Below are 12319 nucleotides of genomic sequence, written 5' to 3'. Positions count from 1 at the left end.
CAGCTTTTGTTCGGTTTGTGGAACAGTTTTAATGAGTCTCTGCTGACATCCACAGTTTTCCTCATGCCAGTGCAATTAATTTCATTTCAATTCAATTCAATTCAATTCAATTCAGTTCAATTCAATTCAATTCAATTCATCTTTATAGCACTTTTACAATGTAGATTGTGTCAAAGTAGCTTAACATAGAAGTTCTAATAAATTAAAATCGTGTCAGTCCAGTTTTCAGAGTTGAAGTTCAGTTTAGTTCAGTGAGGTGAGGTGTAATTTTCACTGCTGAAAGTCCAAACAGAAGAGCAAATTCATCGATGCAAAAAAAGAAAAAAGAAACATCTGGATAAAAATGCAGACTATAATAAATCTTTTATTCAATATTTATTTATCATTTCACTATTTTAAATATTGACAATATCAACCTTTTTTCTATTAGATTTAACAAAAAGAGAGGATTTATGTATTTTATTTAAATATTCAGAATTAAAGTCATTGAAATGTAATAAAAAGTCTGGCATAAAAGTCACCTTTAATTTTACTAACGGCCCTCCATAAATAAAAGATAATTGTTGAATTTTTTTTTTTAAATCGTGCGAAGCAAAGATTAATCATATAAAAAATTATATATATATATATATATATATATATATATATATATACAGTTGAAGTCAGAATTATTAGCCCCCCTTTGATTCTTTTTTTCTTTGATTCCACCAGTTTCGATACAGCCACATCGCCACATCGCTTTGCTGCGAGTGTGATATTACGTTTATCCAACAGTTCAACGACATAATCGTGTGTATAAAAAAGAAAATAAAACATGGACAGTCTCAAAAATCCTTTTGAGGAACTTCTTTCTTCCGCTGCAGCTGACGGTCAGAACAGCTGAAACAGTTACAAATTCACCAACGTCATTTTAGAGGTATTTGAATGATTCTGTAGCGTAATGTCTAAAGTGATGACAAAACGTGATTTTTGCTCACATTTGAAAACTTTAAGGCTGAACGGCATGAAATGCAATCGTTTTACAGAGATTTCCCAGTTTTTCTCAATCCTGCCAAGGCCAAGCAAAGCAAACAGTACCAGTTTCTGTGGTATAAATACAGCACTACAACATACAAAAAAGAGAGAGATTGACTTAGAATGTCACTTACCTGATTTATAATGATTTGTACAGCTATAATTTGAAACTTGGCACTGAGAAAAAGCTGCTTTTCTCCCCTAAGGACGCAGTCTCTGTTTCCATCTTGTGGCAGAACGTCAACTGTCACTTTCTTTGGTCTGCTCAGGCAGGTTGGCTCAGACAGGCTGATGGTAGCCGATGCACTGAATCCAATTCTCCGAAATTATGAATATTTAATATAGGCACTATCCTTATAAATAAACTGCATAGATGCAATCTAAATAACTACATTCTTCACTAAAAAGCCTTAAAAGTACATTATGTTGCCCAACAGCAGCAATATTTGTCAGAATGTAGATTGTCCTCTGCCTGCCTGCTGTATGTGGGCGAAGTAATAGACAAGGGTGAAAAGTGAAGAGGCGGTAAGTGTAAGTGTTCAGCCAATCAGATTCAAGAACCAGACAGAACTGTTGTATAAAAATAATAATATGTATAAAATACACACACACTGTGAAAAGTTGACTCAACTTAAAATTTTAAGGCAACCAGCTTCAGGATATTTTTAAGTTTACTCAACTTTAATTGAGTCAAGTGCAGTACTTGCAGTAAAAGCTCTGCAGCAAGTTGCCTTACAATTTTGAGTTGAGTCAACTTTTTTTTACAATGCACAAACATAAAAAAGATACAAAACATTTTTACATAGATAATTAAATGTATTTATAATTTGTATCATATACATATATGTTTTATATCTAAATAAAAATAAACATTTTCTCAAATACACAAAAATATTTTCTCCAAAAAAAAAAAAAGGATTTATGGATGAGATTATTTGAGAATTTTTGCCCAGCATTCATTTTTTTAATTCGAAGCCATTGGATTATATATTATTTATATACTTATTTATTGATGTTTTCTAATTTACTCTGAAGGAACATAAAACTGACATAAAAACGTGTTTAATATTAAATATTAATTTATTGGTTTGTGCAGTAAAAGAAATAAATGAACTGATGCGTTTAATCTATACTTTGCTATTTATTTTTATAATTTACATTGAAAGTTTGTACCTGATACTGTTTGTTATACTTGTAAATCTGAAATGAAAGATGTTATAAAATAATCTAAATTAATATTTATTATAATTATTTAATCTGGGCGTCACGGTGGCGCAGCGGGTAGCATGATCGTCTCACACAATAAAGTCGCTGGTTTGAGCCCTGGCTGATTTCTGTGTGGAGTTTGCATGGTTTCCTCCGGTTTCCCCCACAGTCCAAGGACATTCACTATAGGTGAACTGAATAAGCAAAATTGGCCGTAGTGTATGTGTGTGAATGCGAGAGTGTATGGGTGTTTCCCAGTGTTGGGTTGCGGCTGGAAGGGCATCCGCTGCGTAAAACATATGCTGGATAAGTTGTCGGTTCATTCTGCTGTGGTGACCCCTGATTAATAAAGGGACTAATTCGAAAATTAATGTCAGTTGCATTTTGATATTTAAGTCATTCATATCTAATAAATGCTAATAGATATTGATATATTTCCAGTTTCTCAACAAATCTCAAATATCCAGTTTTCTTTCTCAATCATTGGATGTTTTCATATTAAAGAAAACATAAATACTGATGAAGCAATAGTTTTGCTAAATGCTCAGTGTGTTCTTGTTGAACTCGTTTCTTGGTGCCATAATTTGACTTTAACTGTTTCTCAATGGCACCAGGAAACCAGAAACTTACTTCTATTTAAATGCCAAGCCAATTACACACTGCAGTCTGTGACATTAACATCCGGTTCTAAGAATCGCTTCCTTCTCTTTTATTGTCCTCTGTGGTTTCTTAGTCTCAGTGAAGGAGAATGAATGCAGAAAGTTTAGGCAAAGGGATCCGACTTCATCTGCTGGTGGCTCAGATGAGGATAATGAAGTGAAGTGTGTGTCTGTTCAATAGAAGAAAAAGCAACTCTGAAAGACTTCTATATTCTCGTGTGTGTTCATTTGTTGTGAATGATGAAGTTACGATCACAGCGCTGCGGGCCTTTATATCTCTAAAGACAACTTCAGCTATAGGCGGAGGAAACGGCTGATGGCTGCGTCTGGATTAAGAGCTCACTTTGATTCAATGCTTATTTGATTGTTAGTTCATCTGCTTGTTTATGTTACTGAGGACTCAGTTCACTGATGTTGACAGAAGGCACATTACAGTTGCCAGTTAAATAGGTGAAACTTACTTTGAGCGTGAGACCGGAAATAAGGGTTTAATTCATTTGTTTATTATATTGACATTATAATACACTGTAAAAAAGTGATTATTTACCTTTACTTAAAAGGGAGTAAACCCATTGCCTCAAAAGTTCCAAGTTACTAAAGGTTTACTCTCTTTTAAAGTTTATTTAACTTATTTTTTATGATTATGCACACAGTTAATTAACTCAAAAACTTACTTAGCAACGGTTTACTCCCTTTTTCAGGTAAAGTCGTAATCGTTTTAAAAGCAACAAGTTTAATCGCTTATTTTAAGTAAGATTAATAAATTCTTGTCATAGTATATGGATGCATACACTGAAAAAAAGTTATTCAAAGATGATTCCTTTGATTTACTCAATTTTTTACGTTAAGTGGTTGCAAACAATTTATTTGGGCTGAATTTAAACAAACAAATTAAGTTGAACATTGCTCAATTTAATTTGTTTGTTTAAATTCAACACAAATAAATTGTTTGCAACAGTTTTGCATGCAACACTTTTTTCAGTGATAGTTTGATCATTATTGACTGCAATCAATACAAGTGTGGTGTTTTTCAGGACCATTTGTTCATTGGATTAACCCTTTTTGGTCACACTTTAATAAGGTTCAATTAACTAACATTAGTTGATGTATTTACTAACATGAACTCATTCATTCATTTATCTTCGGCTTAGTCTCTTATTTATCAGGGGTGGCCACAGTGGAATGAACCGCCGCCAACTATTCCAGCATATGTTTTGCCCTTCCAGCCGCAACCTAGTACTGGGATAACTAATATGAACTAAGAATGAACAATACTATACTGTCTTTATATTAACTTTAGACACAATTACTTTTATTGTTAACATTTCCCTCTCTTAATTCAATCCCACACAAAGAATGCTGGGAACTATTAATCCTTAACCAGGTAGTTGGACTGACACAATTCCTTCATATTGTCCCAACACAAAACACTTAATTTAGCTTAATGGTTTAAAATTTTAAGTGGACTGAACATAAAACAAAGAAACTGGCCAAAGAAATTACAAGAGCTGTGTTGTTTCAGCTCACTTTAAATATGTAACTTGAACAAGCAGCAGTAGTCATTTTTTTGAGTGTAGAAGGTGCGTATTTACATCAAACAAAAGTGTATTTTGATAAAGCCATGGCTGAGTTTGAAATCATTGGATTTGTCATCATTACATCCTATGGGACTGTCAAAATTGTGTTCATGGATGAGCTAAAGAATTCAAAAGTTGTAATCATGATAGTATGAAGCAGAGTAAGGGGACATTCACATATCACATACTGTACATGAAAAGCATGATGCAAATCGCTTCCATCACCATTTTTTACGCACTTTTGTGGTGGTGCACCTGTGGCGTCTGTCATTTATAGGCAACCATCAACCGTTCTCTCAGGGGATGACAAAAAGACAAGCCATTGCTGCAGCTTTGATACAAGTTTTATTTATGGAGAAAGTTAAAAAGCACTGCAGTGTTTGGGTGGCCTGCGTTTGTCTGAGTAAATTAGTCTACAGTTATTATATATTCCATGCAAAGTATGAAGCTGATTGGTTAGTTCTAGTCACATGACATTTTATTTAGAAAATTTGAGACCAGGTGGAAATTTGGAAAACCAGGTGCATCTGGAAAACACGAGCGCACCACATTCACATTGCTCCTATCCCCAAGCCTCTCCAACTTGAACGTGCAAAAGACTATTATATCAACGGCCCCTTAGTAGAATGAGAGCGATGAAGAGTCAAGTGTAATGCAGCTTAAAAGCAGCAGAGCTTTTATTAAGCCACAGTCGACTGCTTCCAGTTCGTCTGGTCATGATCATGTGGGGAAGAAGCAGTGCTGTTTTATCATAAACCCATTTTAGGGTTCCATATAATTTTGGTGTTTTGTTGTTTTCTATAAAACCAGAAATCAAGGGTGTATGACATCATTAGCATGCCAACACAAAACACGAGCCGTCTCACTAGTTAAAATTGATTATTTCTCTTACACTAGCCCCTTTCACACAGTGATACCGGTAAATACTTGAAAAATTTACGGCACGACTTTAAATTAAAAAAAGCACTGTGCACACTGTGCAGGCGTGGACGTTACGGAATTTTTCCGGAAAAGACCATTCATACATCCATTCCAAAATACCGGTAAATTCTGACATCAACCAGAAATGACCTCCAAATGGCTGGGCCTGTATTTGTAAACATTTGACTACATTACAAACTCTATGGATGGATCAGTATAGTGAACAACTTCGATGAAAACATACAGAGCAACACTTTCGCATGTCGAGATGTAGATGATATGTGTGTGCTGGCGCTCACTGGCTGCTTCACGGGCACATGCGACTCATCAAGCAACTGACGGAAGCAGAGCTTGATTCGTACTCGTAATCAGGACTTCGTGTTCGTGGTGAAACTGTAATTCGTGTTTGTAAAGTACACCCATCGTAAAATTATCAGTCATATACAAACAGACAAAGAAAATGTTGTATCTGTGTCTGTTGTAATCGCAGATTTCAAAATTGTACCCTCGTAAAATTACGAGTACGCTTCGTTTTCCTTTACGATTTTATAATTACGGATGCGTGAATTTTATTTACGCACGAAATATTTATGACAGTGATTTTATTCCATAGTTATCTGACTAACTTCTAGCTGTTAATGTGTCTGGGAAAATATTCCAAGGCTTTTATTTCTATAAACCGCGCGGACGTGAATGCGTCTGAGTGTTCTGATTGGCTAAATCGGACTTCTCACGTTAGAACATTCTAGACGTGCACGCGCTCTTTCCTGCAATTTTCCTTCTCTGTTCACATAGCGCAGCATTCCGGCAAATTACCGGTAATGTTACAACTTCTCTTTCCGGAAAATAGCCGGAACGAATTTACCGGTATTTCCAAAAAGGGCCTGTTCCAAAAATTGCCGGTAATTTTCCGGAAAGGTCTGTATGTGTGAATGGGGCTACTGATATAGGGTTTTATAGATATTTTAATGAAAAAATCTCACTGTGCCTTTAAATATATAGGTGAAATACCTAGGGCTCTTATTTAACGATCTAGGCGCAAAACGCATACAAAGCATAAAGGGCGTGTCTGAATCCACTTTTGCTATTTTAAGTACGGAAAAATATGGTTTAATAATATTGGAAAAGATGGACAAATCTCAACTTGTTTTTATTAAACAAATTTAAATCTGCATTTAATAAATAATACTGCTAATAATAATAACATTATAATAAAAATGCTTATTGTCATGAATAAACTAAAAAAAGCCCCCTGGACATGAAGAAGGCATGGAGGTAATATTTTTTTTATATCTATGTAGTAAATAATAATTTTGTAACATTTTAAACCTTTTAATATTTGTGTATTGCTTTACATCCTGTTTGTATTAAGCAATGTGTAAGCGTTTGGACTTTCATAGGCACATAACTAACACGCTCTGCGCTGGACTTTAGACCAGCTTTTAGTTGGTCAATGGCGCCGTCTATTTCAGTTTCTCAAAATACCAACGCGCCAACAATGCGGCTTAACACATTTCCTTTTTAGACCGGAACACCCATGAGTCCACAAAGTAGCGCAAATGGATTTTCTATTTAAAAAATGTATTGCGTCTTATTTCACCGGGTGTATAATAGGGCCCCTAGACTCACATAAAACTCTATACACAAACAAAATCGCCGAATGCACTTTTAAAGTTTTAACTTTCCCATCGCTCTCGTTTATGGCTTTAATCTCTTTGCAAATGCAACCGTGCATCACGCAGACCTCCATTACAAGCTGAAGGCCGGTTTTCTAAACAGTTTTCTACAAAACTGCACTAGATTCTCCATAATCTCCTCTGCCACGACTTGCAGGCATTGATCTCTCTCTGGATCTTGTGAGTCGTCTGGCAAAATAACATACTAGCAGTGTGGAGAGGGTCTGTTTATCTTCATTAGGTGGCCTTCTGCTGTAAAACTGCTCTCCTATTTCTCATCTGCTCCTCCAGTAATGCTGTAATGGACTGGAGGGCGGAAGTGCTGGAAAAGATGTTAGAGTGATGTGTAGAGACTAGAGACGGCCAGAGCTCATCATTAGCCTGCTACATGATCAGATTGCTTTCGTTTCTACCCACATGTGCACAGCTAGTGTTTTTCAGCCAATGATAAACTTCCGGTGAAAGGTTAATGTGACTATTTTCAATTCACAAGGTTGTTTTTACAGCATCGATGTTGTAATTTAATTCAAATATATTCAGTTAAATAGACTTAAGCATCCAATTGGTTGTTAAAGTGTAAAAAGAGACGAAAGACCGTTTTAACGCAGGTGTCGTCAGTAGCAGCAGGATAGCACAGAAACTTCATTGAAAATAATGGGGTAAAATTCATTTCCAGATTTTAAAGACATTTTAAAGAAATTAGATCTTAAAAGCAGGGATATTTGTATGGGATGACAATTCACCATGGTGCTGGCTGACTGAAATTAAAAGTCTGTGTGCACATAGCCCATTGAAATTTGCATATAATGAGCTACTAGATAAACTCAATATTTTTAAAAGATGTGGAAACTATTTTCAAAAGATTTATTTCCAGAGGAATTTCCATTTAAATGCACATATTTTAATCTACATATTTTACATATCTATAAAATTGCACCAGAATACATTCAAAAATTGTTTTGTTTTTACCCATAAATATTTATATTTATTTGAAATAACTTTTTTATTTAAAGGTGCTGTATTCATTGTAAATGAATTCTTGTTTAAACATTCTTGTTTATCTGAAAAAAAATGCTGAAGTCAGATATTCTCCTGTGAAAATGTGAAAACACATGTTGTCTGTTTTAGTAATGTTAGTAATGCATAGAAAATGGCAAAGCAGAATTCTCCTGAGCTCACTAACCCACTGACGACAGCCACTTTGTGATTGCTTTTAAGGTGGTTAATGAGGTTTGTTGTGTTACCTTGAGAAGTTTGGACTGAACAGGAGCAAAGGCTACCTGATCAGCATCACATTCCTCGAAAAAACAAACAAACACTTGCAATCTAGACGCAGTCACCTCATGCTAGTGATGCACACAATCCGTAAACTCCACTTATTAAAATAACGGCTTTGTCTTTATACTTTAAAATCGCGACGATATTCATTTATTGATCGTGGGCCACAAATATCGTTATCATGATAATAATACGATTAATCACGCAACCCTAACCAGAGGTGATCAGTTTATCCTGTTGTTCAGCTGCAAGAAACAGAAGCTGTTTCTAAAATATCAATTTGAGGTGTTGGTTAGAACAAAAACTCTTTTTTTTATTATAAAAATAAGAAGGAAAATATTCCTTCTATCGCGTGCTGTTGCTTTTATATGGAACATGATATAAATCAGGCTTTAGACTAACGTTAGACTCGCTCCTCAATCTGGCAACCTGCGCTTGCGTTTGTTTTGATCCAAGAAAGTAATACCTAGTTCAACCACTGGGTGTCAGACTTACATACTTCACCTTTAACTGTTGGTTTTGTCTATGATTGACCCATGGTTTAAAACCAAGCATTTTTTAGAGTGATGAGAAGCTTAGCAATGTAGGATGATCATGTTAGCGATGCATCATTTAATTCAGTGAAACTTTTTTTAAAATTGTGTATAGGGTAAATTTGAGGAATCTGGCAGATTATACTCAAGTTAAAGTACTATTACATCCCCATATATGTAGTGCAAGGATGTAAGTTCAATTTGATTGGACAGGAATCACAAGACTACTCAGCCGGATGTTTCTGCTCAGCCAATCCTCACAGACAAGAAATAAAAGTGACAGCATTTTGAAGGAAAGTAGTAAAAGTACCGATACAGCACTAAAATGTACTCAAGGGAAACTAGAAGTACACATTTTTAATCTTACTTTGTAAATTATAATTAGATTAAATTATAATTCCTGAGAAAAACTACTCAACTTAGAGATATTTGTAACTTGTTACTTTACAACACTGGCAATCTGGGACACCTAAGCTTCGGTGTGTTTATTATTGTTTTAACAACCTTTAGTCAACAGGACTTTTATAATAAATTTTGCATGGACTTCATACAGTATGAGTGAAATCACATGACTTCATTAGGGGTTCCACAGAGGGAGGGCAGGACACTTGTCAATCAAGAAGCTCTCATGAAAACTGGATGACAAGGTCAGTGACATAGGATTCTGACTAGATTAATGTTAAGGAAACCTGTCATAAATGAGACAATTTTTCCAATTGTTGTCAAATTATGTTTGTGATCTATTCAAGTAACTAAATATGTATTAAAGTGATGAAAACATGATTGATAATGTGAGACAACATGGTTTGGGTAATCTAGGACAGTCTTTGAATGGGAGAAATATGCATTTAGAGACTTTATAAGTTTAATGACAAGGGCTATGCCATAATGAGAAATGGATGGTAATGTGGACCACTGAAGGTAATAAATATTGCATAAATTCATAATAGCTAAAAGCTAGGTAAACCAGCTGGCAAGAGAGATGCTACAGAGATGGTATGTACAATGTTCTGTACACAAACTCTCTCACACACATTCTCTCTCTCACACACACTACAACGCTCACTTAAACACACACACGCTAAAAAGCAGCATATATTATATTTACACGCTATAATATATTTTTATTACTATATATTTTGCATGTCACTCTTTTTAAGCTATAGCTCTCTCTAGTGGTGGAAGATAGATAAGACCGAGCGAATTAATTTAGTGTTTTTCTTGTCCACCCCATTTCTCGCTCTTTCTAGGAACTCTGGTTTCAATTCAGCCTCTAAAATAAAGCAGTTACCACACACTGAATAAACTTTAAAGAGTTCGCCGAAAATGAACTTTCTATCATCATTTACTAACTCTCAAGTCGTCCCAGACGACTTATCTTCGGAACACACACAAAACTTTTCATCAAATTTGTTTTATGTCTATATTTCAATGAATTCCGCCAATATAGCCTCTATGACACTTCAATACGTAAAAAAAGATGGAAAATAAATTAACCCATTTGATTATGAATTAATTAAGTGGTTATGACTAATAGATTTATCTTTACGTCCAGTAATTTTACAGGACAGGAGAATCATTGACGTTCATTCTTGTGAGCCACGCGTGGTACTCGAGCTTCAGCAAGAACCAATGAGGTTTGTTCTCGTGCTTCAAGCAGGTCTGGTTCAGCTTTTGTTTGTGTTCACTGATTAATGTTTACGTTATACGTTAATAAATCCCTTAATTAAATTCAATTAAATCTTTTCATTATACAACTGAACACACTTTAAAGAGTTTTCTGTCATTATTTACTCACCCTCTCCTTCGTTTACTCATATCTCCAGAAGACTAATTTTACATTACATTTAGTAGACACTTCAAAGTGACTTGAGGAAAATAAACTTTATTAATATATTTTATGATGTCTTTACGAACATTTTGAAGCAAGCACCATAGTACTAATTTTCAATGGAAAGCCAGACATTTCAAATTTCATTAAAAATATCTGAGTTCTGAAGGTGAATGGTTTTGGATGATGGTGAGTAGGCTAAATATTATTTTATTGGTTCAAATATATGAAGAAGCAATATTTAGTCTTCATCATGGTCTCAGATAGTGTTTTTTATTGTAGCAGGTAGGACAATGTTTCTCAACTACGTGGAGGCTCTGCACATTTTCCATGTCTTTTTAAACAAACATACTCAGATCAGCTCATTAGCAGAGACTGAAAAACCTGTATTGGGTGTGACAGACAAAGGAGACATCCAACATATGTAGTGTTCAGGCCCGTAGCTAGCCTGGTAAAAAAAAAAACAGTTTTTGTTTTTTTTTCTCTAAAAGTGGGCCTTTCTGCAGTTATTCCCCCCCTTTTTCTATTTAATTATGAGGTGTAAATACTACATTTTAGTGATATTTTGAGCACTTTTTTAATCTTAATAGCTTGTCAGATGGTCATCACTATAAAATACTAAACTATTATATGATTTATCATTAAAAAATACGATTCGTTATCATTTTTTTTTAATTTTTATTAAAAACTGTCTTATGTTCATTTATTAGGCAAGTAACAACCTGGCCAGCACATTAAACTTTCCACAGTTAGAATTTGGTCATTTGAATAAAAAATAAACAAATAAGTAAACAACAATAATGTAGAGCTTCACAATTTTTCTAGATTTTTATCTTGTGAGAAATCATGGAGAACAATAATCTGGTTAGTATTAAAATTAACTTTAATATGGGCCGTCTTTGGTGCTTCACACTTTTTTATTGATCATTTTTTGTTTCATCAATAAGGTCCAAGGTTTAAAATAAAAGTTACTTGTAAAATGCTTTCTCGATTTAACAACGGTCAGTAGTGAAAGATGACTTCACTTTCCTCTGATTGATTGTTTTCTTGCACAGAAGTTGGACTAATGAAAAATAATTGTTTGCATTGGCCAAAACTGATTAGCTGAAGTAACAACAGCCAACAGAGAATTCCACTTGGTCTTAAAGCCTTCTTCTATGGGTTATTTTCACAACTTATGATGAAATAGCAGTCAAAATAGGACAAATGAGCTTATGTATGGGAGAAATTCTGGACCTTTGTCAGTGGTGGAGGGTCTTTAGAACCATCCGAACCCCCCCTTTGCTACGGGCCTGGTGTTGGTGTTGGCCTGATGCAATATACTGTGTGGAACTAAACCACGATATTGTATTCAACAGTAACCAACAGAGGGCGGTGTAGTACACTACAGAGACAGATTAAAAGTCACATACACACAAATTTGGCCCAGGATCATCAATCATGGAGAAAAACAGTCAAAGCCTCAGATCTGACAACAAAAGGGTTTGATTTAGTAAACAACCAATAACTGTGTAGCAGAAATGAGTTCCAAGAAGTTCGAAAAGATGACAAAACTTATTAATACTAAATACTAATTACTAAATAAAGTATATGGGAGATTCTACCAGAAACGTACATTATCTGT

This window comes from Danio aesculapii, chromosome 16 (genome assembly GCF_903798145.1).
Source record: "Danio aesculapii chromosome 16, fDanAes4.1, whole genome shotgun sequence".
Lineage (NCBI taxonomy): Eukaryota > Metazoa > Chordata > Actinopteri > Cypriniformes > Danionidae > Danio > Danio aesculapii.
The sequence above is the reverse complement of the archived record's forward strand: the minus strand, read 5'-3'. Positions refer to the sequence as shown.